The sequence below is a fragment of the Mandrillus leucophaeus genome, unplaced genomic scaffold (genome assembly GCF_000951045.1).
Source record: "Mandrillus leucophaeus isolate KB7577 unplaced genomic scaffold, Mleu.le_1.0 Scaffold462, whole genome shotgun sequence".
NCBI classification, from domain to species: Eukaryota; Metazoa; Chordata; class Mammalia; order Primates; family Cercopithecidae; genus Mandrillus; species Mandrillus leucophaeus.
Window position 1 is genome coordinate 3,949,808 of NW_012104943.1, and position 15,844 is coordinate 3,965,651.

The 15,844-nt window shown below is 39.4% G+C and overlaps 1 long non-coding RNA gene across 1 annotated transcript in view; it reads left to right on the plus strand.

The window, feature by feature from the left end:
- LOC105550043 overlaps positions 1 to 12,578 on the plus strand; it is a 275,823-nt gene extending 263,245 nt beyond the window's left edge. The window contains exon 3 of the long non-coding RNA XR_001007642.1: positions 12,273 to 12,578. This is a non-coding gene — a long non-coding RNA (uncharacterized LOC105550043). The remainder of the gene's footprint in view (positions 1 to 12,272) is intronic.
- Positions 12,579 to 15,844: the final 3,266 nt, after the last annotated feature.

Genomic DNA, 15,844 nt, shown 5'->3' on the forward strand with positions numbered 1-15,844 from the left:
TGCCCTTAACACTTTTCCCTTCATTTCAACCTTCGTGAATCTGACAATTATGTGTCTTGGGGTTACTCTTCTCGAGGAGTATCTTTTTGGTGTTCTCTGTATTTCCTGAATTTGAATGTTGACCTGCCTTGCTATGTTTGGAAGTTCTCCTGGATAATATCCTGAAGAGTGTTTTCCAGCTTGGTTCCATTGTCCCCATCACTTTCAGGTACACCAGTCAAATGTAGATTTGGTCTTTTCACATAGTCCCATATTTCTTGGAGCCTTTATTTGTTTCTTTTTGCTCTGTTTTCTCTAACCTTGTCTTCTCGCTTTATTTCATTAATTTGATCTTCAATCACTGATAGCCTTTCTTCCACCTGATGGAATCAGCTACTGAAGCTTGTGCATGCATCACGAAGTTCTTGTGCCATGGTTTTCAGCTCCATCCAGTCATTTAAAGTCTTCTCTACACTGTTTATTCTAGTTAGCCATTCATCTAATCTTTTTCCAAAGTTTTTAGCTTCCTTGCAATGGGTTCAAACATCCTCCTTTAGCTCAGAGCAGTTTGTTATTACCGACCTTCTGAAACCTACTTCTGTCACCTGGTCAAAGTCATTCTGTGTCCAGCTTTGTTCCATTGCTGGCGAGTAGCTGTGATCCTTTGCAGGAGCAGAGGTGCTCTGATTTTTACATTTTCAGCTTATCTGCTCTGGTTTCTCCCCATCTTTGTGGTTTTATCTACCTTTGGTCTTTGATGTTGGTGACCTACAGATGGGGTTTTGGTGTAGAGGACCTTTTTGTTGATGTTGATGCTATTCCTTTCTGTTTGTTAGTTTTCCTTCTAACAGTCAGGTCCCTCAGCTGCAGGTCTGTTGGAGTTTGCTGAAGTTCTACTGCAGACCCTGTTTGCCTGGGTATCACCAGTGGAGGCTGCAGAACAGCAAATATTGCAGAACAGAAAATATTGCTGCCTGATCCTTCCTCTGGAAGCTTTGTCTCAGAGGGGCAGCTGCCTATATGAGGTGTCTGTCGGCCCCTCCTGGAAGGTGTCTCCCAGTTAGGCTACACGGGGTTTAGGGACCCACTTAAGGAGGCAGTCTGTTTGTTCTCAGAGCTCAAAAACCATGCTGGGAGAACCACTGCTCTCTTCAGAGCTGTCAGACAGGGACGTTTAAGTCTGCAGAAGTTGTCTGCTGCCTTTTGTTCAGCTATGCCCTGCCCACAGAGGTGGAGTCTAGAGGCAGTAGGCCTTGTTGAGCTGTGGTGGGCTCCGCCCAGTTTGAGCTTCCCAGCCACTTTGTTTACCTACTCAAGCCTCAGCAATGGCAGACACCCCTCCCCTACCCAGGCTGCCATCTCACAGATAGATCTCAGGCTGCAGCACTAGCAGTGAGCAAGGCTCCGTGGGTGTGGGAGCCACCGAGCCAGGCACAGGAGAGAATCACCTTGTCTGCCAGTTGCTAAGACCTTGAGAAAAGCACAGTATTTGGGCAGGAGTATCCCATTTTTCTAGGTAGTCTGTCACAGCTTCCCTTGGCTAGGTAAAGGAAATCCCCCAATCCCTTGAGCTTTCCGGGTGAGGCGATGCCCACCCTGCTTCACCTCGCCCTCCATGGGCTGCACCCACTGTCCAACCAGTCCCAATGAGATGAACCAGGTACTTCAGTTGGAAATACAGAAATCACTGGCCTTCTGCATCGGTCACACAGGGAGCTGCAGACTGGAGCTGTTCCTATTTGGCCATCTTGGGAAGTTCTGGAGTGCCTTTTTTCACTCCAGAACTTTATGCAAAATACACAAAACTTTCCCTAATATCCTCTTAGTTATACCCAACCCCCCCAACCACACATTATCATAGCCATGTTGGGAAATATCACTCTTGTCTTTGTTTTACAGAGTAGCAAAAGGAAACCCAAGATGATAGTGGTTTGCTCAAGTTATAAAGAGGCATAGGAACTCTGAGTATGTATATGTTCTTATAAGTTAAATTTTAGCTAGTTGAGTCTATGTCACATAAACCTCTTTTGAGAGAGATATAAAGAAAATGATAGTAATATTTGGTTTGCTAATAGCTTTATATATTAATGTGAGACTCAGAAAAAACAAATATGAGGCTTTTGCCTCCCTTCACTAGGCATCAAATAAGCACAAAGATGCTGATGAATGTGACGTATGTGATCAAAATGACGCAGGTAGTCAAACCAGAGGACCATAGTTGAGCCAAGCTTAAAATCATGAGATGTGTCAGGTTAGTGCAGGTTAAGCTGCATTAACAATCAACACCAAAATCTTAGTCACATAACACAGTGAAGTTTATTTTTGTATTATGCCTCATAAATAGCAGATGCCCATGAAGGATGTTATTTTATGTTATCCTGCCTCTGGGACCTGGGTTAATAGAAATAACAACATATGGAACATCACTGGCCATAACATCAGTGGGAAGAGTGCTGTAAGGTCTCACAATAGCGATAAAGTTTCCCAATTGGGAAATGATGCAAGTTACTTCTGCCCACAGCCTATTGGCCATTACTAGTCACATCCCTCTGTCTAATGGCAAGGGGATTGGTTAAGTATATGTCCTCCCATAGTTCCAGGAAAGAAGAAGTCCAGATATGGGTAAACAGGCGTAGCCCCTACCACCAAAATGAAAGCAAAGGCAGTGAAGAAGAATGGTGAGCTGGGATGCTATGGCATGGCAGCCCATCTGATCTATTCACCTGGAGTCATCTCTAGGATCTCCTAAAGGTTTGTGTCTTGGACTAAGTTTTTGGCTAAGAGAGCAATCCTTACAAGAACTTTGGTATTCCTAGAACACTCAGACTAGACCCATAGGTTACATAGAGCTCTATTCCTTTTCTCATACTCTGCCAAACTTCTACAAGAAGGAAATGCATGGGAAATAAACGTGTGTAGGAGAACCAGAACCAATGATATGTATTGTGTATATCAGTTAGACTGAAAGCTTAGAGATCCTAGAGGGAGTGTAGACAGCAGTAAGGTTAAAGATGCTACACCATGGCCTTGATTTCATTATGATCATTAGGGGATCCAGAGACTACTTAGGGCAGATCCACAAGAAAACATTGACCAAGTGTAGATCTGTACTCCAAATGCAAGATAATGCCATTTCCAAGAGTGACAAGTTTAAAATAATGTGAAAGCCATAGTTTAGAACTATTATAGTGGTTGACTACAGAAGTATAAATATGATATTCATAAGTAAAATTGCCAAGAAATATTATTTGTTACCTATGACCACAAGCTGCTATCCCAAAGGGACCACGTGAATGAAGGTAAAGAGGATTTTTTGCTTTTAAATAACTGAATGAAGACAGATATGTGCTTAGTATATGTACAGGCTATTGAAGAAGTCCATTTCTCTTGTACCAGAGTTACTGCCAAAGACCCCAAGGTCAAACTGAATGGCAGTGAAAGGAAAGACTTCCAAAAACTCTCTCCTTTATAGGAGAAATGAGAACACTAGCAAAACATCTTCAGAATCAACTTTTTTCAGAACTATGGAAATTAACCAAAAAACTTGCGGAAATCCAGAAAGCATTTATTCAAAAAAAAATGACTGCATCTCAGTAAGAAAAGCAAGACTTGTGGCATCTTAATTTGTACTATTTCTATCCATGCCTCCCAGGTTTGTGGTAGCCTTGAAAACCAACAGTCCATAATCGTGGTGAAAATCAGCAGCTTAGCAGCCACTGGAAGGGAAAGATCAGAGTTAGATCTCCCTCAGAGCTTCATGCCCATAGAACTGTCTACTTGACCTATCTGATGGTTCCCTGGAAGACCCCATTCACGAGACTGTCTTTATTTGACCTGACTCAGAGCTCACACCGTGCAAACAGCATTTTCCCTGGAGTGTTTGTCTAAAACAATTAGAGATGATTGTTAAACATCTCAGCTAACTCAGGCAGTAGATAACAGTTAGGGCAAATAATAGGCTAACCAAAAAAACTTAAAAGAAAAAGCTAAAGAATGAGATATACATAGAGAGATTTGAAAGACTCTGACACACTTCTGAGAATCTGGACAGCTACACACATGTGTAAGGCTGTGTGCATGCCCAAGGCTGTGCACATGCTCAAAAAAGACATAAGAAGGCACCAAGTTCTCACCTCTGTCTAACCTTGGGGATCTGTGCAGGCAGGAAGTAAAGGCTAAGGCCAAGTTGTAAGCTGCTTTGCTGAGTGTTGAAGGTATGACCCAACATGCACAAAATGCCCCTCAGCAAAGACTGGAAGACTTATAAATTCCAGACATTAAAAAAATCTGTCTAGTTATTAGCTGACCACTAAACTGAGCAAAGATTTTAGTGTTCATGCATGACAAAGAATACAGACTGTACATAATTAGTTCAGGAAAGTCACTAAATGAACAACAAAACAACAAGTAGCAATAACAACAAATCTTAGAGAAGAGAAAGAATCTGATTTCCAGAGTTGCCATGTTATATTATTTCAAACATCTAGTTTTCAACAAAAAATTATGGACACATTAAGAAATAATAAAGTGTGGCCCATACACTGTGGTGGGGTGGGGGTGGTAAGCAGTCAACAGAAACTGTCTGTACCTGAGGAAGCCCAGATTTGAGCCTCACTAGACAATTACTTTGAATCAGTGATTTTGAATATATTCAAAGAATTAAAAGAAATCATGTGTAAAGAACCAAAATCTCACTACATAGAGAACATTTAATGAAGGGATGGGAATTAATGAAAAAAAGTCAAATAGGTATTCTGAGGTTGAAAAGTACAATAACCAAAATAAAAAACTCACCAGCAGGACTCAACAGCACATTTGAGCAGATAAAGATACCTGGGTGAAAATAACAGGCGTCTTGTATTCCCACACTCTGTTCACAAACTCTGCAGAACTTGATTAGAGTTGGGAGGTCCCAAACAACTGCAATCTCCTCACCAACTTCCTCAGTCTTTACAAGCAAAAGTCTGGAAATGCAGTGGAGAATCATCAGAGAACACCTACATTTTAAGTCAAGTGATGAGAAAGGTTCAGTAATGGAGGGTGGAATGTTATTCCATAGTTAGCTATTTGCTTACATAACAGATTTGCTGGTTTCTTCTCTGGATGTAGGGTCAAGACAATCACTGGAGAGGGAGATGGCAGAGACCAATGAGCATACATTCTGGATGTGTCCAGGATGTTTGGGTTTCCCATGAGTCCAATGGACATAAAGAAAGGTACTTGGGTTTGGGCTGTTGCCCCACCCATGATGGCTGCCTACTGGGTGAGGGGTCCCTGACAGCAAGAGGTTGTGTGGTCCACCACTAAAGACAGTCTTTGAAGTTGAATCAAACTGAAGCGCATCTTTCACATTTGAGAACTGTGTAGTGGAAAGACCCATCCCAAGGGACTTCTGGAAAAATACTTCCGTGAACTGTAGGACAGAGCAGGCATTTTATTTATGTATGCACAGGGCCTCCGGGGAAGAGCAGCGATAGTCAACAGAGAGTTGACTACAAAGCTACCTATTTTATCAGAGTTGTCTGCCCCCAGGCACCTCCAACCCTGTTCCCTCTCCCTAAGCCCTGACACCAAATAAAAAGAAAGAACCTAGAAGAGAACAATGTGAAAGAAGTGGAAAAAGCTCTCTCCCTATCTAAAACCCCTCAAGCCAAGGCCTAGCACTGGAGCCCAGAGGAGGAGTTCCTACTAAGCTGAATATGGGACCGAAGTTTTATAATGGACTGAGATGATCAATTTCAAATGGAAAATAATCAATAGAAGGATCTGCCTGGGATATCTTTGGGGAAGAAACTGGCAGCCAGATAGAAAATGTTTGAAGGCAGAGGTTTGGAGAAAAAATATTCTTGTCATGTTCTATAAACAGGTTCCACATAGATATCATGGAAAATATTATAGTGAGTACACAGTCCAAACAACTGTTTGTGTTACTGTTTTGTATGTTAAACATACATCCACTGTGTAACCATGAGAAATGTTGAGTTCTCTTTCCTATGCCTCGGATCACTCATCCAGAAAAATGAACTGGTTTTACCAAATATTCCCTAAGAAGTAACTCAGTAACTCTTTGCTCTTTCTTCAATACAGTTTGCAATCATTGTATATCAATAAGTAATTCAAGTAATCCAATTCTTACAAGTACCCTATGAGTAGGTAGGGGAGATATTCTTGGTGCCTTTTAAGATTAGGAGGATAAGGAGGCTTACAGAGGTAAAGTGACTTGCCCAAGTTGCACCAGCTGGTGAATGGCAGGGTGAGGACCATGAATCAAGCCTCCTAACTCAACAGCATCTCCTCTTCCTAGTAAACTACAGTATTTCATGCTTAGTTAAATTCGTGTGTATGCCATCCAAAATATTTTCCAAAATGGCATTTTTATCTTTTAGTATTTTTTGTATTGTGAGGGGATTATACTTGTGAACAAAAAAAGAACATTCTGCAAAGATTTCCTAAGTGCTGGAACAGGTCCCTAGTCGTGATAGAGGGGACAGTGCTGCATGTTTTTCCTGTCTGAAGAGCCTGAAGATGTGCAGCTAGACTAGCCAAAAAAAAGTCAATGAGCTTCAGGAACATGAGACACCTGCAAAAGTTATCTAAGAAGTTTCCTCCAGTTGGCCTAACATCAGAAGGAAGTGAGTTGGTCGATGACCTAACAGCAAGATCAAGAAGAGAAATGCTGGAATCTTTCTTGAATTTACCTTCATAAAAAACAGCCCCTCCAGTGATTTCTAGGTTTAAATTTTGTCCAAATAGATGGTGTTGGAGGATGACAGACCTCCAGGCTTTTCATGTGACAATATTTGTATAAAAGCATTTGGAATCATGTTTATTATGCTGAAAATGACATACTGGGGGAAAGTGCATGTTTCTTTGGATTTTAGATCTACAAGCATCTACCATTATGTGAGACCAGCTCTTATTTACACAAAGGATTGCTTTCCAACCTTCTGTCCACTCAGAATTCTTGAAGCACTCCATTACATTATTTTATCATGTGGTCATGTGTTTTGGGTTACCCTCATCATAAACTGCAGCTGCATGAAAGAACTGTGTACCCATCTACTTTAAACTTAATAAAATCTTCCACATGTAAAATAAATTAAACCATCCTATTGTGGTACATGTTTATTGTAATGATAAGAGGTGGGTGGGGGTCTTGAGTTTCTGTGTTTTTGGTTTAGGACAGCAGGCTTTGGAAAATTCCTGGGAAGTTGTCCTCTCCAAAGAAAAATTTACTAGGACCTTGATATGGAAAGATTGAAATGATTAAATGGGTCTCTGGAGAGAAGAAAGAAGAGACCAAACTGATCATGAGGCTTCATCCCCACCCTTTCCTTCCCACTGCTGATGAAATCTGCCAGGTGCCTCTCTGCACTGCCTCACCCAGATAGGGGCTAGCTTGTCACTTATCCCCGAGTTGCTCAGAACTGGAAATGTTTTTATTAAAATAGATTTGGAGCTCATAGATTCCCTGAACCTTCCATCCAGAATCTACCTTTAGGGCATTTGGTAAAAATAAGAAAGGGATAGAAAAGATTTTCCAGGGAACAAATAATCAGGTCCAAATATACAGTTTTCTTGGATCATTCAAGCCACTTTCATAAGTTTCATGTACCTGGTATGGACCATCAGGTAGTATTTGATTAGTAATTTAAGTGGTTTCCAACCTGTCTTCTTTCCCACAGTATGGGAAAGATGGTTTTCTATGAAAGCCTATTCCTTCAACCTCTGCCAACATGCATGCACACACACACACACACACACACACACGCGCACACACCATTACCAACACCAACACCAACACCAACACAGATAAATGCCTGAAGCAGCGACTTCCTTAGAACACTCCCATAAATTTATCTGTCTCCTCAGAAAGATAGGACACCATTATCTGAGCACAGATATATTTGCCTATACAAAATACTTTTATTAAAATTCTTTATGTGGCATTACACTTCAAAGAATGGCATGGTATAGATGTAGATGAACAATGGGAATGAAATGAACCAAATCTCTGAAAATGCTGATGATTGGCTGAGACTTCAGTAACTCTACCCTGCTTGTGTTTCTGGGATGAGTTAGTCTGTGTTCTTAGAAGTGGATGTGTGTGCCTAGCTGAAGAGGGGACAAAGGGAGCAGAAAGAGTGAACAGGAGAAAAATCCTTTCATAGGACAGTTATTACTTTGATAAATGTGAGATATAGGACATGGAAACCTTCAGGCACCTTTGCAGCTCCCTTTTCTCCTGTGAAAGAGAAAAGCATCCCAATCTAGTCACCAGGAAATCCTTAAATATTACCAGTTGCTATATACCACAGACAATTGATAACATGAAAGCATCTGAAAATTTGCTGCATTGAATGCCTATACTTAAGGACAAACAAAATTGAAAATTATTTCATCAATACCACTTAGAGTAAAATACACACACATACTTTAAAATACATTTAACTATTAATTATAAATATATTCATAGTCAGCATTCTAGATTTTCTTGGCTACAGACCAAAGAAAGTTAACAACCACTTTTATATAAAATAGTTTATCCATGTTAAAATAGGACAAATATCAAAATACCTCAAAGGTGATGAAATCACAAGGAGCCCAAGGGAAGACTGGTTGGTGTCACTTTGGTATATGTTTGTGCCTGCGTGTAGGCACACATACACACATGCTCATACAAAATTTGCTGATGATGGGACCTGTATAGATTCATGGAACTCTATTTCTGGGGGATAAATATGCAGAGAAATCTTGACCCTCACCATATATATGAACTAAAGACACAGAAATTACAGCATTGCCTTAGGGATTAGCACAGATGCCTTGAAGCTTCTAGTTGGAATTAGAATGTACCTTCCAAAGCACCAGGAAATTGCCACTTCACCTAGATTCTGTTGGATTATGTGATTCTTGGCACCTTAATTATGCTGAAAACTTCATACCATCTTTGAAAATCAGTTTCAGAATTCAGAGATGGGTTGCCCTATATATAGTTGCTGAGAGTCTTTGACAAGGGCCGTAGCTATCAAATAGTTTAGAGCAACGATTGAAAAGTATATTTGATTATGCATGTGTAGAAGTAACAATAAATGCACATGTATTCTAAATATATATATATATTTATAAATTACATACATGAACCAGAAACCGATACATGTTGTGTCTTATAAAACATACATAATGGAATAAAGATGACATAAATAGATAATATTTTGAAACGTGATGCTCACCATGATAGCATCATCCTGTGGGAAGGCACAATTCCCTCTTAGGGTACAGTTTGTATAGAATGGAAGTAATTGCTAATACATGCTGTATATTAATTTCTTGATAATACTAAATATTTGTGACTGAGTTATCTTTGACTCTGAATAAAGAGTCATAATGTGGCTGATGATGGCCTACTTGGAGTAGGAAAAGAGTTGCTTCTGACATTTTCTTATCACTGAATTAAGATTGCAATAGTAGTACTTCCTCAACCTGTGGCTTCCTTGTAGAAAACTTTCAAAGCCATTGGTCCATTATGTGAGGGTTATTCAAGTTAAAATTAGATAATATAACAATGCAATACATTGCAATACTCCACAGTAGGGGTGACTATCTGATACATGGGCCACATATAGGGTTTCAATATAAAAATGTAAATATTAGTGATGGGGTTCAGGACACACTACCCCAAAATATGGCACCTTGAAATTTGGAAAAACAGCAGAAACAGGGAGGACACTCTCATCTTCCCTTCACAGTTCTCCCGTGAAGCAAGTTGTAAGACCCTAGTGTGAGAGGTTTCCTCCCTGTAGGAAAGGAACTATACCTGAAGGAAAGGAACATCCTTTTATCTGAAGACACAGGGATGCAGAGAAAAATCTGAACAAACAAGTCTTGCTAAATTCCCCCCAGTTTATTCCTATTAGATCATATCCTTTCGTCCTCCAATCATATTTCTCCGTGACTGTCCATTCTTTATCAATCTTAAGTATACAAATATGCAAGTTTACCTATTCTGAACCTTCATTTCTGAAGGCCCCTGTGTTAAATAAAACTTATATTCAATAAATTTCTATGTTTTTTTTTCTTGTTAATAATCTAATTTTTGTTATAGAAAACTGGCCACAAACCTAGTGATGGAAATTTTTTCCTTCCCTATGTTAGCAAAGTTTAATTTCTTTCTTGTTTTCTAAATAAAAATAAATACAAACAGAAGTTCTCATCTTTTTTCCCGAAACTCCAATAGATTCTTTTGCTTGCCTTTGGTAGTGCACATACTCCATTTTGGAGATCAGGGATTTGGGTTTTTAAGGACTTACAGGTTGTGCTGTTTATCATCAAATGACAGCTCAAATGTCCCCTCCCCAGAGACATTTTCCCTTACAGTAGCCTCCCCTCTGGCACAGACACAACCTAGCATATCACTATCACCATAACATTTCCCATTCTCTGGATTTACATTGTTTGTATATTGGCTCACCTTCCTATTGGTGTATTATTTCTCTCTCATTCGCCATTAGAATGTAAGTACCACAAAAGCAGGTGCCTTATCTGTCTGCGTCACCCCTGTTCCTTGACCTGGCAGGTAGTTATCTTTTTGATTACTGTACGTTTTGTTGGCTGGCCATTTACTTCATTGTCCTCGGTACAGTGGCATGGCGATGACACTGTATGGTGCTAAGAAGTACAACCTGGCCGTCTTCAAACTTTGCAATTATCTTCTCAGTTGCTGAAATGAAGAATCATACATCATAGTTGGCTTGTGAATTAGGGGGAGAATTCCTAGCTTCCACCACAGAAACCAAAAATTTTTCTAGTTCCTATCTTGTAAAGAGCCAAACCCAAAGCTGCTTAAGTAAAAAATATACATAGGCTAAAAAATGTGTTTCTTCTTTATTAATTTTGAAGATGAGATGATATGAACTATGAAATTATTTCATAGAGCTTTCCAAATCACAAAATAACATCTGAAACCTAAACAATTATAATCATTACTACTGAAATATTCCTTTTTCTTAACTTAGGGAAAATAATATGTATTACAAAATGGTATGCAATGAATAGAGGACTATTTTTGAGCACATTCTCTACTTCAGTAATTTTACCTGTATTAGCCATTTTAAATTCAAAAAATTTAAGTCCTTTAAAGTGTTTGTGTTTATTTCCATGTAAAGACATGAAGGTAACAGAATGTTTCTCAGTTTTTTTATGGCCTCAGGAGAAAACTGAAAACACCCATAGAATGCTTTTTAGTTTTTAGTTTTTATTTCCATCATTTTTAATTATTTATAACAGCAAAGATAAAGGGTTTTAAATTTTTAAATAATTATTTAATAGGTGTGGTAGGTAAAATAATGGCCCCCAAAGATTGGAGTAGGCCCAAATAAAGGCCTCCCATCCTGATCTCTGGAGCTTATGATTATGTTACTTTACATGGCAAAAAGGAATTTGAAGATGTGATTTAGTTAAGGATTTTGAGATGGGGAAATTATCCTGGATTATCCAGGTGGGCACGGTATAATTAAAAGCGTCCTTGTAAGTGAAAGAGGGAGACAAGATAGTCAGAGGCAGCAGTATGAGGATGGAAGCAGTGTCAAAGTGACGCAGTGTGAGAAAGACTCAACCAGCATTGCTGGCTTTGAAGATGGAAGAAGGGGCCATGAGTCAAGGAATGTGGGCAGCCCCAAGCAGCTGGAAGAACTGAGGAAACTGATTATCCCCTAGTACTTCCTGAAAGTGCACAGCCCTGCTGACATATTGATTTTAGCCCAGTGACATCCATTTGAACTTGTGACCTCCATAGTTATAAAATAATAAATTTGCATTGTTTAAGCCACTAAATTTGTGGTAACTTCTTACAACAGCTATAGGACACAAATATAACCATAATTTTAGAATATGTACTTTTAAAAAACCATCAATTCCTCAGTATAGCCTCTCACATTTAGCTCCAGACAAATTTTAATGGCTACAAAGTAATCTAGTTAGAACTCTTGAAATCTGAGCTTTACTAATCAAAGAATCATTTTAAATTATGCAAACTGGATAATAATGCCAAGGCCTTGTGTGTGCTGTTTATAACTCCAAGTTCATATGCAAGCAGACCACCTATTTGACACAAAGCAATAGTTATATCATAAAATACCTGAAGGGTCAGTTCAACCCTCCTGTCTCTTAGAAACTAAGCAAATAGGATCAGGCTCTGTAAGGAGTGTGTGCTTGATAAATGTCAACAGACTAACACAAGAGACATAGATATCCAGGAGGTGGTCTTTGAACCTATATGTCTTTCCTGGTTTCAGAGTCTGATGCTCAGCTGTCTGAAACCTATTCCTGTAATGAAAATTATGGGCTCACATATCCAGCATTGTTTCTCAAATAGAACTAGAAATAATAGCCTAAGAAATATACCATCAGCTGGAACTGGAAAGAATTGTGATACTTGAAGAGACTTAGCACTTGGTGGACTATGATTTTCTATCAATCAAGTCAAGCACTGCTACCAAGTCTTCACTACAGAGTGCACCGGAAAGAATGATCCAACAGTAAAATGCTTTACGAACTATCCATATGGAAACTATTGGCAATAACACATCCTGGCATATGGCAAGTGACGTATATACACATAAAAATAAGAACTGTAAACATTGCAGGCTATTTAATAGTGAAATCATATTCTACCCCACCACTATCTCTCCAACAAAACACACAAAGAGTTCCCCCACTCTCTGCCACCTGAAACCCCTAGCAGGAATGGCTATGCCCAGTCATTGTTATTATTCAGGGTCTCAAAACAAAGCAGATGGCACACTCAAATGAGTTTACATGGAGAGAGAATAGTGAACTTTTTACAGATGATTGGGCAGGGCTAAAGACTGATGAGGAATGGTAGAACACCATGGGATTAGCAATAACGGGAAGCTGCAGCTGCCACTCCTAGGTCTGAGTGGGCAAGAGGAGGGAATGTCTGTAATGGCACCAGAAAGAGCTAGAGCTCTGAAAGTGGGATGTCTTAACAGGAGCCATAGCTGTAGCAGAATGCAGTCACCGGCAGAACCACAGCAGGGAGGAAGTGGAAAGGAAATTACCATGACCTCTTCCTCAACCCACTCATCTATCTCTTGCCAGAGCTTCCTCTTGGCCAAACCCAACCTAACTATTTACCACAGCTGGTATGTAGTCTAGATGATACATTTCATGTAGGTCTCTCTGAGAGAGACAATTGGGCAAAGGTGGGTGGGAATGAATGGAACACAGAGACTATCTAATACAGTTTTTCTCAATTTAGCAAATATTTTAATGAGCATTTATTGTGAGCCATGCTCTCTGTTAGATGCTGAAGATGGAAGTACTCTGGTTTGCCTTACAAAACTCAGAGACTACCAGGAGAAGACGGATAAGTAAACTGGCAATAACAATATGACACAACACAACAAGAACAGAGTATTATGGAAACACTGAAAGGAGCTAGCCCATACTTAAGAGGTCAGTGAAGGTTTCTAGAAGAAAGTTAAATCTAAGCCAAAAAAAAAAGAAGAATTCATTGGCCATCACTAACTTTTATTGAGGACTGTTTAAAATGCTTTGCACATTGTAACACATTTCATCCTTCCAAGGATCCTATGAGTCAAGATCTGTTATTAATCCTCGATTTAAAGATGGGGAATTTGACATACAGAGACATGACTTGCCCAAAGTCATATGGCTTTTCATTGGTGAATTCAGGTGTCTGACTCCAGAGCTGCCCTTTTAACCACTACCCTAAAGGGAAGGAGATTTCTAGATAGAGGGAACAGCCCAAGATAAGGCCTTAAAGGAGCACAGTCTGTACCGAAAACTAGAATTTAGTCTGATTGATACAGAGAAGATTGAGGAGCCAGGTGAAGTGGAGGAATAAGATTAGAGGCTGCAGAATGAAAACAGATCGTACAAGGCCCCACAAACAGTGTTGCAAAGTTTTGATTTTAACTCGAGGACAATGGGAAGCCCCCGGAGCATTTTTAACCAGGCAAAATGACATGTGAATTTTCAGTTTCAAAAGATCATTTTACAATGTGTAATGAAAAAATCAGGACAGTCACATGCATCAAAATATCACTCTGTACCCCCATACATATGTATAATTATTATGTGGCCATTACAATAATTTTTTAAAAAGAAGTATGAAAGATCATACCTTAGGAATAAAGACATTTCAACAAGAAAAAAAGACCATTCTAGCCATAGTAAGGAGAAGGTCTTGAAGTGGGCCCAGATGTGAGACAAGTAGAAGAGTTCAGAGACTGTGACACATAAATCTACATGACCCAGCAATTCTAATCCTAAAGTGAAACATAGAAAAGATTTGTATGTGTGTGTTCACACCAACATTAGTCATAATAGCCAAAAAATGAAAACGACCCCAAATGTCTATCAGTGGGTAAATTGATAAATAAAATGTGGTCCATCCATACAATGGAGTATTATTCAGGCATAAAGAGGAATGAAGTACTGATTCATGCTGTAACATGGATGAACCTTGAAAACATGTTACGTGAAAAAAAGCCAGTCACAAAAGGTCACATATTATATGATTCCATTTATATGAAATATCCAAAAAGGCAAATCTAGAGAGACAGAAAGTAGATTAGTGACTGCCTGCAGCCTGAGGAAGGGAGGAATGGAGATTAACTGTAAATGGACATGAGAAATCTCTTTGAAGGTGTGCAAATGTTCTAAAACTGGATTAAGGTGATGGTTGTACAAGTCAGTGAATTTACTAAAAATCATTGAAATGTACACATAGAGGGGGTAAACTTTATGATATGTAAATCACACCCCAACAACCTTTACCAAAACAAAAACAAGACAAAAACAAAAAGGCTGTTGCAGTACTGTAGGGAAGACAGGATGGTAGCTTGAACCAAAGAAAGGGCAATAGAGATGAAAAGTAAAGAAGTGATTGAAACTGGTAATGCCACTTGTGTTTGTAATAATCACTAAAATATTTCCCACCTTGACCAAGAGGCTTTGAGAAAAGGACTGTGGTTCTTTGCCATTCTGGTGTTGGATGTTTGTTTTGTTGGAAGACAGATTTCTGGCTTTGGAAGAGAGTTTATTCCAGCAGGCAATGACTTCAGATTGAGCAGTGGCACTCTGCTGATGATAACGCATAGAATTCTTGCATAAATATTTTCTGGCATCAGAAAGGAGGCTTTGAGAATTAGCTCAATATTTTGTACTAAACTTTAAGAAGGCGCTAAGAACAAGTGTAGCATGATATTTATGTCAAATATGACTGTCTTCATATTTGTCAATCAATTTTCCAAAACAAGAATAAGAATATCTGGGTTCTTGAGTTAATATGCTTTTCCACATCAAGTACAGTGATACTTGGTATCCCTTGAGGAATGTCTGGGTTGCAAGGTTCCCCTAAGGTAGCTTTAGAGCCAAGAAAATGTCAATGATCTTTCTGCTTTCCCCTCGAGCCACAATAAAATCCAGGCTCTGATTAGTTGTTTGGGCGACATCTAGTCTTGTTTTGATGGAGTTTGGTAAAACAAGTAAGAAGATCCATTTTTCCCAGGCCCGTGAAATGCATGCAGTGGTAAGAAAATTGGGTTAGACTGTGTTTCCCCTGCCAGGACATAGAGTTCTCCATGTAGTTTGATATCCCCTAAGGGATGGTTGAACCTTTCAGCATATGGTTAGTTAATCTATCTTATGCTAGGTTATCAGTGGGGCAGCTGAAAGGTCAGAAGCCACAACAAGAACACGAGAAGTCTGAGCTTGGAGTCCTGAATTGTAGGGTGACTTTTAAGAATTTGGGACGGGGGTGAGACACGTCTAGGGAACAGTAAAAAGGGGAACACTCTTAAGGTATTTTTCTTCCCTG